Raw genomic sequence first — 14,566 nt, forward strand, 5'->3', positions numbered from 1 at the left:
ACTAGAAGACCCTCACACCCCTTAGCATTCTTTGAGCTTTACACACTGAAATCATGTGAGGCATGGTCGGTCTTGGGGCTGCATAAAAAATGAAGAATTCTTCATTTGGTAGCTTCAACCTAACTATCCATTGTTTACAATCAATAACCGCCTCGTGCTGAGTCAGCTAATCCATTTCGAGGATCACATCAAATTCTGTCATGTTCAACACGATGAGTTCTGCACCCACTATGTGGTTTTACATCATCATCTGACAATTCCTTGCCATCCTATTACTATGCAGTTCTTCTCCGGAAGGTAAAGAAACGCTATATCCCATAACCATTTGTTCAGATGTAATGCCCAATTTTGCAGTATAGGCCACAAATATAAAAGAATGGATGGCTCCAAAATCTATTAAAGCATAAGCAGGTATGTTGGCAATAAGAATCATACCTGTAATAATGGTTGCGTCTAGATCCACCTGCTCTGTGTCATAGCAAATACACTTCCTTTGGTTGGCTCTCTGAGTTGAGGACAATCTCTCGTGAAATGCCCTATCTTCTTTCACATATAACAAACATCTGAACCCATCAGACACTGCCCTGCGTGAACCTTCTCTCACTTGAGGCATCGAACCTTGTCTTCAATCTTGGGAGTAGTACCTTCAGTCGGTTGTGATTTCTGAAATCGCTGATGTGGCTGTGTCTGTTTTGGCAGCTGCTTGCTCTGGAACTGAATAGGAACAATCTTCTTCTTACCCGACTCTTGTTGATCTCTTCCCTGATAACTAGATCTCTTGTTCTATGCTTCCTTGATCATGTTGTTCCTGCCCCTTTTAGACATCAATGCCTAGTCCACTGCCTCTCTGAATGTGGTGACCTGACTTAATCTGACATCATGGCGAATGGCATCTCTCAATCCCTCAGTAAAGTGCTTCAACTCCTTGATTGGTTGGCTGGTAATCATGGGTACAAAGTAGCATCCCCTCTCAAACTTCCTGACGTACTCAGCCACCGTCAAATCTCCTTACCGAAGCTCCAAGAATTCCCTCGCCAATCGGGTTCTGTTGTCGGCTATGAAATATTTCTTATAGAATACTTCCTTAAAATCAACCCAAGTCAATGTAGCCAGATCCACTGTGAAGCGTGCACCCTCCCACCATACCCGTGCATCATCCCGCAGCATGAATATCGCGCACTTGACCTTGTCCGCATCTATAAGCTGCATGAAGTTGTATATCATTTCCAGGGATCAAATCCATCCTTCTACAGCGGTCGGGTCTGTGGTTCCCTTAAACTCTGTCAGTCCAAGCTCTCGAAACTTTTTGTAGACCAGGTGTGCAGTGGTTGTAGGACGTCTGGGTGCACTCTCCTATTCCCTAGCCTACAATAATTCTTGGAACTGCTCTCTATGAATACGGTTCTGCTCCTGTAGAAGTGAGTAAGTCCTGCTAGGAACTGATTGTTCTAGCCACCTATCTCATCATTGTTCCTTCGACCAGCCATAACTTGTATGTTTCCATCATATTCTCATCGTTATCTCATATATACATATCAATGTATCAGTCATATCATGCCTAAGTTACCACATTAAATTAAGGATTATAACAATGTAGACCTTACAAACTTGTTGACAGAAGTAGTTGAGTTTCTGACGAGATGGCGTGCACATGCTGTCGCTTAGGAGTGTTGCTCTAATACCGACGGAAACATCCCTAGTTTTTTCCTCAAGTTTTTTTTAACACAACCCTCTCAACATCTGCTATAGAAATAACCATAGTAACAACTCCATTGAAATGAATCATCTTATCCAATGTAAATGACAACATCTCAAGTAAGAAATTAACATAAGGAAACAATAAATCCTCCAAACATCTCCCTATACAAATGAAGAAGATCTCACAAGGGAACAAGACTGTTATGCACTCCTAAGGCATCCGGACAGTACCATGCGTTCATCTCGCCTCCTCGTCTACGACGTCCCCATGCCTTCCGTCATAGCCTAGGAGACGTTTTCACATGTAATGTAGGCATCATGAGTCTACAGACCCAGCAAGTACAATCTAATATGAATAATATGACATCTGTAAGTAGAAGGAACAGTAACTAATAGGCATAGAACGTAAACTCAATACCGAATAAAGAGGAAAAATATAATATGTAATAGCTAATATGGGTAGATATGTTACATATCCGGTAACCACTATCTGAGTCAGTCATTCAGTCCCATGACCCTAGAGGTACCTCGTAGGGGAACATGCAGTCATATATCCGAAGTTAACATAAATTACAGTATCAATCATAAATTAAAGTATCAATCATTAATTGCAGTATCAGTTATGTTTGGAAAGACCCTCCTCGGAGCTCATCCCGGGGCACTCATCCGGTACTGTCACCACATATGCTCATACCCATCCAATTAACCACATAAAAAAAACATAATGAATCCACATTATACTTGTATCCATAGCACATCCATTCATTTTGTAAACATTCATATCTTGAAAGAAAACAATAGAAGTATGCATATACCAACAGAAAGATCATACCAAGTTCAACAACTTTAACATATTTGAAATCAATTCTACAACCAGCAACTCATTACCCTCACAAAAGCATAGGGGTACCACCAAAATAATTCACAATCATGTTACCTATCCAACAGAAACAATATGCGAAGCCAACACGAGTAACAAAATCGCATAGAACTCGTTTTACTACCTACTTGACCAATCCACGGAATCACAGTTACTCAAAAACTCAAGAACGCCACAATCAAACTTACTATTTAAATAGCTATTCCTCAGAAAAGAAATCCGAACAACACCAAGAACAAGAATCCCATCGAATTCACACTACCAACCTATCAAATCCATCCATAAATCGTGGCAATCTTGAATGAATTCTGAGGAGAACAAATAAATTCTCGAAACCACAGCTAAGCAAGGAAACAGAACATATTCGAGTTAAATCACCAAGAATCCATAGCTATTCAATGAAACAGAACATCAACGGATTGAACCTACACCAACCAAATCTGTTCAAAACTTCTGAAGCAATCAAACAAACAAGAGCATCATCGATCAAGGCTTGAAACATCTGTGATCTATCCGAAACCTTCACAAGAACTTGAATCACAACCCATTCACTCCCAAACTGTTGAGGAGAAATCGAGCAAAACTCATTTCGATCACAAATCATAGCAAGAACCTTGTGGAAACCATACCGAAACAAGGACATCATAGAAACCTTAAGCTAAGATAAGAACATCACGGGAAAAATCGAATCACAACACAATCCACCAATCGACCATTATAGGTAAGAATATCGACCCCTCTAGCTACCTATCCCCTACCCTACTGATCTCAGATCATCATAGAGGAGAATACTTATCTTTCTCTTGCCCTTTCCTTTCCGTGTCACCTCTGGAAGCCCTTGCGCGGTGTTAGCACTGTCGGTGCGATAGTCGTAGGTCTCTGCGCCCGATCGCAGTGTCCTCCGTGAGATCGCTGATGTAGATGTTGCTTGATCGAAGCCCGAGCATGGTGAGAAGCTCCACCAATTTGGCAGAGATGATGAGGAGAAGAAGGAGGCGGCAATTTCGGGCAGTGAGTGGGTGAGGAATCGGGTGAATATATATACCTAGGTTAATTAAGTCCTAATCTTAGGTAGTTAAGCTAAATCAACTCCTAACTTAATTGGGCATCATATACTTCCCTCAAGCTTAGTAATTCTATCTCCTTAAAATGTGTCATATTAATTCATTTTAAATCCCAAAAAAATTTTAAAATTCATAAAAAATTTAGTACATAAATTTCTTTATTAACGCTCGTGAGATTTTAATTTATTATTATTATATTTTTTAATAAATTTTTTAATTAATATTTGGGAGAGCAGGAGAAGAGAAAGAAGAAGAAGACAAAGAGCTAGTTGTAAAGTAAGATATTTGTTTCTTATCCACTATCTCCCGCACATTACCACTACTACGCGAGAGATAATTAATCGGGCAGAAGAATTTGCTTTTGCATTACAAATAGCAATGGCATAAACGACGGTGGATGAAGTGTGTTGGCAACCCACGTTAATGCTAAAGAATGGAGGGTGGGTGGAGTGTGGGGAATTAGAGAGAGTGAGGGGGAAAAGGGTTCCCTAAAAAGAGTTAAATTTTTAAGGAGCAGCATTACATTTTAATTTTTGTTATAGAAGAGAAGTGAGAGCAGGGGTCGAGGTGGAATAGGAGGAATGTCGACTCACTTTAGCTCGAGTCACCGGGCCACATGGTTGCTGGCGGTGGCGATGATGTTTTGGTCATGAACGAAAGCGACGATGGCGGTGATGGCACGGAGGGCAGAGGTGCAACGGCATCTCAAGAAGCTCAACAAGCAAGTCATCAAGAGCATCAAGGTCACTCCTTTGATTTCATCATATTTTCTTCTGTTGCTGCCCAAATTTCAGCCATTTGAGTACAAGAATCATAACCCTAATTTTTTGAGAACTCATTCTTGTATCTGCAGAGCCCAGATGGAGACATCATAGACTGTGTGCACATCTCAAAACAACCAGCCTTTAATCATCTCTTGCTCAAGAACCACACCGTTCAGGTTTACTAATTTCTTCTTCTTCTTCTCCTCTGCCCAAATTCATTCTTCATTCCACTGACACTCTGAGAATCTCAATAGATGAGGCCATCTTAGTGGGCTCTTAGGATCATATCAACCCCTTTCAAACTCATTGCATCCAACGTCTCATGTGCTTATATTGCATTCAAATCCATAATTGGAGCTTTTTACCCTTGCTATATTCCAATGTGCCAAGCTTTCTTTTCTAGTTGTTTAATAACTTTGTTTGGTGGTAAGTTATTGCTCACTTTGAGCACATAGAGAAATACTATACAAATTGTTTCATGGATACATATGGATGTTCATCTTAATAACAAGGTCGCATATTTCACAAAATGCAAAATTTGCACTGGCTATGTGTCCTACTGAACCTTTTATGCTTTCTGGAGATCCTTACTCGTCCCTTTAAGAATTTTCATAGATTGATACAAACAAATCTTAATGACATTTATGTATACATGTTGAATGGGCAGTTTTTTAGTTTCATCTTATTCTATTTTACTTTTTTTCTAATAACCTCCTCTTTGATGTCAGGCCAAGAAAGCTCCTACTGTTGGCCTTCATTGTGTGGACTAGAGCCCTCATAATTAGAATCTTATTTTGACTAGGTATATTCTTGATGTTTATTTGTTCCCATTCTATAACTTTTGCTAGTTATTTGGCGATATTTTATTACTTTCTCCTATAAACATGGTGTCTTGAGTTTGTAAGTCATTGATCATATGCAGCCTTAGCATTTCTTTATCTATGATCATATTTTTACTTAGGTCTATTGATAAGTTCTGTGTTCATGCATGCTACATTATTATATTATTTTAAAATCTTTTTATTACCATTGGAATACTTTTGTTAACTGCTTCTATAACTTACTATCCTTTTGACTTTTATTCCAGTGATTTCCTGACAAAGCATCAATCTTTGGCAGTGCTGCTGAGGATGGCTTTGTCAATATCTTGGATTATGAAAGTATTTGTTTATCTATAATGAAGATTTTGGAAAGTTATTTTTCCATATATTTTTTTGAGCCAAGTCTTTAAAGACAACATAGGAACACACTCGTCTTCTGTCAATGTGATGATGCCATTCATGCTCATCATTAAAGGCCTTTTTTGGTGAAATAAGCATCACTGTAATCTTCCATCACCTCCATTGTTGGGGTTGTTAATTTTAATATAATTAACACTTATCATATTATTCGTGATGTGTTTGTCTCAATTATTTGGGCTGAACTATATGGATCTTATCTTTCCATTGAACTATATGCAATATTTTATCACTAGGAATACTGAAGTTAATTGACTCCCTTTTTATAAAAATATTTATTAGATTTCTCTTTGGTCTCTCCCTACATCATATTGGTTCAACTCTTCAATTCAACTCCTTTAAATGCAGCTAGTATTTACTAATGACCTTTGAACATGTCTTGTTATCTTTATTTCTTTTCCTATTTTGTCATCAATTGGTGTTATACCTATTTGCTCAATAATAATATTTTTTTTAATTCCACATAATTCATGTTTTATTATGATCTAGTTGTTTTGTCCCAACTAATTTGATGTATGTTACATGAATATTATATCCCATAGAGCTCAGATTATTTTTAGTTACTAAAATCAATTTAATTATTTTTTTGCCTTGGCTACATTAACCTTTGTACGTGTAACAATTTTTTTTATTAATAGCATTATACTTTGGTTGACAAAGTGTCATAGATTATACCAAAATTTATGAAATTTATCTTTTAGCTTAAGGAGGAGAGATGATCACGTTGAATCTTAGAAGCTCTTCTTTATTTTGACTACCAAATCTTTATTTAATTTATTATACCTTGAACAAAATCTTCCTTGTAGAATAGTAAATTTGGGATACCTAAAATTCTTACTTAGGGTTTCAATATTATCCCATCTTAAGCTTCAATTACTTTCTTAACACTAAAATTAAGTAATTGATTTTATTTGTAATTTGAGCTTCAAATTTAATCTAACTAAACTCTTTGAATTAACATAATATCATTTATCAATAATATTCAGCAAAGATGTTTATTTTTAAATATAATTGGTTATTAACATCATATTCCTTAATTACATTATTAACAAAAAGAAAGCTTTTCCCAATTATCATTATCAACAAGAAATTTTTTATTTTCAACTTGCATCTAACATTACCCAAACCTTTATATTTTCTCTCTATTTTTCAATCTGATAAATAATTTTCAAATTCTAACTTTTCCTTGTACAGTATGGTAGGTCATTCTCCATCATAGAATTTTTTTAGTATAAGGGTTGCTAAAGGCTTCACTGGTGATCCTACGAATAGTTGAACTCTCTACAACTAACCTTGCATGCTATTTTTAGATAATTCTAACATTAGAAGAATGAAAATTTCACTTTTAAGGTGGCATGCCCTAGAGGAGTCCTTGTCTGACAAACAGACCGCATTTCTCCTGTAACAATGACAATTAAAACATGGATACAATGCCACAAGGCCGCATAAGTAATAAACACCACACGGTTATAACATATACAACCACGTAGTTATATATATACATATCCCACATGGTTGGAACAAAAAGAATATAATCATGCAATTGTAAATAAACAACCTACACGATTGTACTAAAAATACAGCGGAAGACAAATGGGTAGGTTACCCAAACCAAAACAACGAACTACGAGCTGACTCAGCTTAAATACAACAAACATTATAAACAAAAGAGGCAGCCACAATGCTAAACACCAAGTCCAAGTCAAATTATTATAACACCAAATCCATAAACCAACATATAAGTCACGCAGAAGAAAGAAAGAAAGAAAATCATTCTCGAATGCGACGTGGAACTAGCAAACAGGATCTTTGAGCGACACAACACATCCTCTTCCTGCTAACCTAGAAATAAAGAGAAAGCAAGGGGTAGTGTGTACAAAATACTCATCTTGTATAAGAAGATAGTGCATGATACTATATATATAAGGACATCAAAAGAATGCAGTCTCATATAAAATACTTACTAACTCATGTAAGTGCACCAATATAGTCATATGCTAATAAAAGCATAACAACTACACAATCCTCCACTAACTTACTCAACCAAGTATAATCGATCAATCAGAAGTGCATACGATATATCCAAACCTTGCAATATATAACAAGTCCTGACTAGTACAACAATATGCTATTACGAATGAGTCTCGTGGGAAGTCAGGGCTTATAATTAGTCACTGTCTGCGGGAGAACGCTCTACCATAGATGGTCCTGTGGGTGGATAGGATGAGGTAGCTATCTAGCAACTCAACTACTAACTACGAGAGAACACTCTACCACGGATGGTCCTGTGGATAGTCAGGGGATGTAAACAGCCACTGTTTGAGAGAGAACGTTCTACCACAGACAAATAGGATGTATAAGTGGTCGTTATCTTCAGGAGAACATTCTACCATGGATGGTCCTATGGGCAGACATGGTATATACGTGGCTATCTAACTGTGGACTACGATGAACACACTACCACAAATGGTCACATGGATAGTCACATGAATCATGATTGTTGATGACTCTCTCAACTATGAATGGGAGATAATGGTCGACATGGTATACTAACAGCCACTCACGACTCTCTCAACCACGAATAAGAGACAACGGTTGTCAGAACATAACAACATAATGATAAGTAAAAAGTAAATACTCACACCTAATATACTTCTCTATAGATGCACCTCGGTCTAACCTCTCCAGCGTATAGGCATGAGCCTAAATAACAAATCAAAGTCTAGTAGGATACACTATATCCTAAACTACAGTATGATCTTACTAATGTATGGCATGAGCCTAACATAAACAAATCATTTCCACAAAATATTGGTCAACCAATCTCATCAAGAGAATATTAGTCATCCTAGTCATAATATCTCAACTAATTTCATAGTATCATCATATACATAATAATACAATAGAATCCAAGTCAAGTAGTCCTAGATGTCAGTTTAAAGAAAAATAACCTAGTGAAATACTCCTATCACTCTTCTAGGGTAAGATATCTATCGTGTATAAGCAGGTATAGTCCGGCTAACATATATGCACTCATATAAGTATACAACTATACCATAGTATCACTAACATATAATTACAAACTTAAGAGTATCACTATATGGTGTAAATGTCTGAGCATAAATCTATAACTATACTACGGTAATGCTCAACCAATACATGCATTGAAACAAGAAAGACTATATAGATATCAAAACAAATCCAAATATATAATCTCAAGCAATATAAGGTCAAAATCAAGATTAATATAGAATGGATTTAAGGTAAACAAGTAACTACAACCTAATCAAGATATGAGAATAAGCAATCATGCATTAAGATTAAGGATCTAAAGAAACAAGGCACAAAGTACCCGCTTTTATTTGTCGATCATGCTAAATAATCCCATGTCATGATGCTCGTCTCAATCAACATCCTGCAGATCACATAATGTATTTAGATAATTACATATGAAGTAAATGGCTAAATAAAATCCCTAATCTAATTAGAGTAACTCTAATCAAACATGATCTTTGATTAATCCCCCAATTAACCTTACTCATACTACAACCTAATTAGATTATGTTTATACATAATTCATAAATTAACCAATCATGTAATCCATGAAGTAAATCAACTACATCATCATCAGGACTCAATTATTTACTCATTGATCAGCACATCCATAACAATCACAACAACATTGGATTTGATATCCCTAGCATTCTACCATCAAAATTAGCATATGCATAATTCACCTTCCAAATCTCACCCAGATCTAGGGATTCATCAGTTGATCCATGTCGGAGGTACCCACTGCTGGGAATTCATGGCTGAAATTATAGTGAAGCTGCTACCCCTTCATTTCCAACATCCCAATTCACAATCAATACAACCATATCTAAGAATTCAACTCTAATTCTTAATTCACAACATTTAGCTAACTTACCCTTAATAATCCTCAAATCTAGTCGGAATAGTTTTGCTTGGCCGATACAGGGATTTGGTTCGAGCACTTCACCTCAGAGCAGAGGGAAAGGTCCAGCACTAACCCTAAAGATAGAGGGTTAGTCGGAGGGGGTCCGAGGTCAAAGTTGTGGTGCACAGATACGATAATGGTAGGTCGACGATTAGAGCACGGGAGATGGCTACTAGATTATGGTGTCGAGCAGTGGGCATTAGGGTAGAGATAGCATAGGAAGAAGGTGGCATCCGGGTCAGTTCCATGGTAGGGTGAAGGATGCGTTGAGCCGGTGATAGGCTTCTGTTGGTCGACGACGGTGACAATGCTGGATTGCGTAAGATTGTGCAGCATGAGAGGGGGGCGTCACCACCTTGCTCTTGACCGAAGATAGCTCGTGCAGAGAAGGGCGGCTTGGAGATGATGCTGGCAGATCTGGAGGGGAGGAATGCACTGGTCATAGTGAATCTGGGGAAGCAGGATCACGAAGGAGATGAGGAGAGAAGGAAGTGTCAACGACAATGAGAAGAGAATCTTAGGTTTAAGTATTTATAACCTAAGTTTATGTTAATTTAATTAATCAACTCCTAATTAACTAAATGAGTATTCCAAATAGGCTTTCTCTTAGCCTAATCCATTCATCGCCTTAAACGTGTCATAAGGACTCCGTTTAAATCTCAAAAAATTTCTAAAATTTCCTAAAAATCCAATAAGGTCATTGCTCCAATAACACTTATTATTAAATTTATTGAATCTTACATAAGGTGCTCATATTATAAAGTTCTTTGTTGATTTGAAGTTCATTATCTACTTCACCCCATTGTCATGGGTTCTTCCAATTTAGGTTTGTAAGAATACTCTTTTTGGAAACATTCTCATGTTAAAGGTTTTATGGTTAACTAATGCCAACTAGCTTGAAATAATTAAACAGCAAAAAATTATCTAAAATGTGACAAGACAGATCATTCTTACTATTTAAATGAGACACCCTACCAAGCATTATCCCAATTACAAAGGAATGGCACAAAAGAGAACATTGGTAAAGAGGTTGAAAACCCCATTCGTGAGTTCAGTTGTCAGCTATCAGCTGTCAACTGTGACATCTAAAGTAATGACATCTCAAAAAAGTTTTAGTATATTTTTTTGCTTGTTTGCTTAACTTTTGGCTCGCCTGCTCTTTATTGTGGAAGAGAAATAAATCCTTTGTCCAGCTTTTCTTTATTGCACAGCGCATACATGCATCCTTTATGTTATGGTAAAGCCACCTCATTTGGCTTTACCTCAAATCTCTTTTTTTTTGTCCTAGAGTCATATCTGCAAAAGAGAAAATAGCAAAGATATGTAGAATCAAATATCATGAAACACTTCCTGTTTATTGATACTTCCATTATTTCTTGAAAGTAGCATGTCTCCAAGTCCTCACTTCAAGTTGCATAAACTAGTTTCTATTAATGGAACACATGGGTCATTTGGTTTCTTTTATTTTTGACCCTTCTACATTTATCTGACAACAGGTAATTTTTTAAGTCTTGTTCTTTGCAAGGTTTGCAAGAAGTGCATAAAATTAGTTAGCATACTCATGTAGCCTGTACATTGAGAAAGCATACCAACTTAGCTTCTTTGTAATTTATCAGCTAGATGAATTCATGTGTCAACCTGGACTGTTGTTACTTAATGATTAGTAACTTCATTTTCTATTACAAATAAATTTACCTTTTTTTACAAATAAATTCAGTTTTTATTACAAATAAATTCCCTTTTTTATCCACAACTTGCTCGCCAAAGGCTTGGAGACTAGTTCAACCTTTGTCCTCCATTTCTGTCATAGAATTTATATATATTGTATTAAATTAGTTATTGAGATCATTCTGCAATTATAATCTCTTACTTATGGTTATATTTCCTCTTGAGTTGTGTAGTCCTGTACCTTTCCTATACCAAGTGTGTGGCTTTGGTCTTTGCTACTTCAAAGTATGAGTATTTTTTCAGCACTATACGAGTTAAATTCATTGAATGTGTCTGTATGTTTTCTTGGTTCCTTTGTAGAGTCATTGCAAAGAGTTGGAGGATTTCTTTATCAGAGTTGATCATCAAAAAAAAAAAAAAAGTAAGTTAAGTGGGAAATTTTTAAATTTTAGACAGTTTCAAATTTCTTATTGAAACATGCTTTTAAAATGATTTGTACATTAATTATCTTTACAGTTTTGCTACAACTATTGTATATATGTTTGTAAGGAGTGATCATGTGAACATAAGTTTGTAGTTCTTATTGCTACAACTGCACTTGTATATATGCTTTCTATAATTTGTTAGATTTAGCATGAAAAAGATTCTTCAAAAGAAAGTTATACTACTGCAGTTCGGTAACATACTTGTATCCCCTCTCTTTGGGTTTTTTAATTGTTTCTTCAAGTTTATTATAACTCGTATGCAGCTACATCTATTTAGAAGAACTACTAATATTGGAAAATCTGAAAAGAGTTCATGCATTTGAGAACTAATGCTATGAAGATTCAGGTATTATGTTAAGTAATTTAGCTTTCTTTTGGATAGAAAGTTAGTTCTTTTGGTGGAATTATACATTATGTTAGAGTAATTTGGGATTGGATGGTATTGGTATTTGTTAGATTGTTCATGTTATAGATTAGAAAAATTTTACAATTGTAGCTTTCTATTATTCTCCTTAGATTGTTCACCTTAGATCATGACAATGTTTCATTTTCCCTTCTTTGTGTAGGTCATGTACTTTTATATTACTAAAATGTCTATATTGTTCTGGTAGTTAAGTTGAATAACACGGTGAGATCTGTACATGTGAATAATTTTCAACTTTTTTATATATTTATAATTTAGAGGATAATATATTTTGTGTATTAGTGCATTATAGATACAAAATTCATGATTGTATATGATAAAGATTATGATTAGTTGTTGCTTCTTAAGTTTCTCAGGTTGAGGCATGGTCAAAACAAAGAAGGGTCTCGACATAGAGAAAGATCACTCGAGATTGGCATGGGTATTCACATGTTACCATCAGTTTTCTTTCAAAAAAATATCCGCTTGCACTTGAAAATCCAGAAGATAAAGAGGATTTGTAAACTTGTAGGATTGTATATAATTATGTATATATGTATTGCTACAAGTTTGTGTGTGTGTATATATATATATATATATATATATATATATATATATATATATATATATATATCCAGAAGATAAAGAGGATTTGTAAACTTGTAGGATTATATATAATTATGTATATATGTATTGCTACAAGTTTGTGTGTGTGTGTATATATATATATATATATATATATATATATAGAGAGAGAGAGAGAGAGAGAGAGATAATGGTATATTTGTAGATAATGGTTTATTGTATATATATGTTTGTAAAAATGATTTATTGTTCTCTAATATTTTGAGAAATGACAACGGTTAAATGGTTAAAATGATAATATTTCAATACAAATGATAACGATTAAAAATTATTTTCTACAACCCAAAAAAAATTCATGAGAAATTGATGCATTGAAAAAGATAGGGCATTCAAAAACAACAGGTACAATCCATTGTCTTTGAACTTGAAATAAAATGGATAAAAACCACTGTGAAAGACCAAAAAAATTGTTGTTAATTAACGCATTGAGAAAGATAGGGGTGCTCTAAGACAACGGTTAAAAATTGTTATTTCTTCACCTAAAATATAATAGTTTTTCATCATTGTGTTTCAAGTTGAACTGTTGTGTTTCAAGTTGAATCGTTGTGTTTCAGGTAAAAAGATAACAATTATTTCCTAAAATGACAACGATTTTTTACCGTTGTGTTTATAGTAAAAAGACAATGGTTTTTAACCATTGTCTTTAGTTCCCCTATCTTTCTCAATGCGTCAATTAACAACGGTGTTTTTGGTCTTTCACAACGATTTTTAACCATTGTTTATTAGTAATCTTGTAGTGAAGAAAATATCAACGATTCAAGTGTGTTGCACCAACTTTGAGTAAAGACTGAACGAGAAAAATTATTTGAAGTGGTAAATTTTACAAGTTCAAATATAACACAAAAAATTGAAATATGAAAAAAAAAAAAACTAGAACAATTCTTTACCTTGATTGGTGGTTGCACCAATTACAGCTAACAGGGCTCTGATACTACTTGTTGGATCATTACGCACATGAGAGGAGGGTGAATCATGTGGTTTTAAAAAACTTTTTCTTTTTTTCTTTTAAAATTAAGGTACGCGTAGCAAAAAAAAATAGAAACGAGAAAGCACAAGAATGTAAGCGGCTTTACTTGGTTCGAAGCGTTCGATAGCTCCTACTCTAAGACCAAGGTCTCGTGGACCTATCGATGGATAATCCACTAATAATCTCTTCTAGAACCGCTAGAAGAGGGTATCAAGTACAAAAAGATGAGGATAAGTGTAACAAACTACACTTTTCTTTTAAATAATATTTAAGTATAGAAATCAAACTTTCGTTACCTAACACTCTTTGAAGATAGTCGGCTCGAGCTCGGTGTTGGATGGCTCCTCAGCAGTAGTTGAGTGCAGCTGCATCATAGCAAAGCAGCAACATGAAGTTGGAGTGATCGGAGCATTGAACGGATGCGCAAAAGCTTGTAGAAGAGTTGTATATGAGTTGTGTATAAGCCTTAGGCGAAACCTCCTTTTATTGAGAGTTTAAGGCACTTTCCATAGCACTAGAGGTGTCTTCCATAGGCAAAGTTTATTTCGCAAAATCTATAACGACCCGACCCCTCGGCCCCTTGGACGACCCAACTGGCGACCCATTTGGCGGCCCCTTGGCGATCTCTTGGGCGGCCCAACTGGTGACCCCTTATGTCGTCGACCGGCGACCCTCGGCCGTGCCGTTACATACTAGGTCTTCCAACCCCTAACAGTGAATTTTTGCTTTCCCTAAGATTCGAACTCTAGACCTCACTTGGCTACCAGGATTCATAAACTCTAGTACTTAGCCTGGA

The 14,566-nt window shown here is 35.7% G+C and overlaps 1 long non-coding RNA gene across 2 annotated transcripts; it reads left to right on the plus strand.

Moving 5' to 3' along the window:
• The first annotated feature begins 4,064 nt into the window (after window positions 1–4,064).
• LOC122041170 lies at window positions 4,065–12,781 on the plus strand. Of its 2 annotated transcripts, none has more exons than XR_006128894.1 (5): window positions 4,065–4,385; window positions 4,496–4,582; window positions 5,135–5,208; window positions 11,631–11,691; window positions 12,528–12,781. It is a non-coding gene; the product is annotated as an uncharacterized LOC122041170 (long non-coding RNA). The 2 variants fall into 2 exon arrangements; XR_006128893.1 differs by having other exon boundaries at window positions 4,067–4,385; window positions 12,536–12,781.
• Window positions 12,782–14,566: the final 1,785 nt, after the last annotated feature.

Source organism: Zingiber officinale, chromosome 2A (genome assembly GCF_018446385.1).
Source record: "Zingiber officinale cultivar Zhangliang chromosome 2A, Zo_v1.1, whole genome shotgun sequence".
Classification (NCBI taxonomy): domain Eukaryota; kingdom Viridiplantae; phylum Streptophyta; class Magnoliopsida; order Zingiberales; family Zingiberaceae; genus Zingiber; species Zingiber officinale.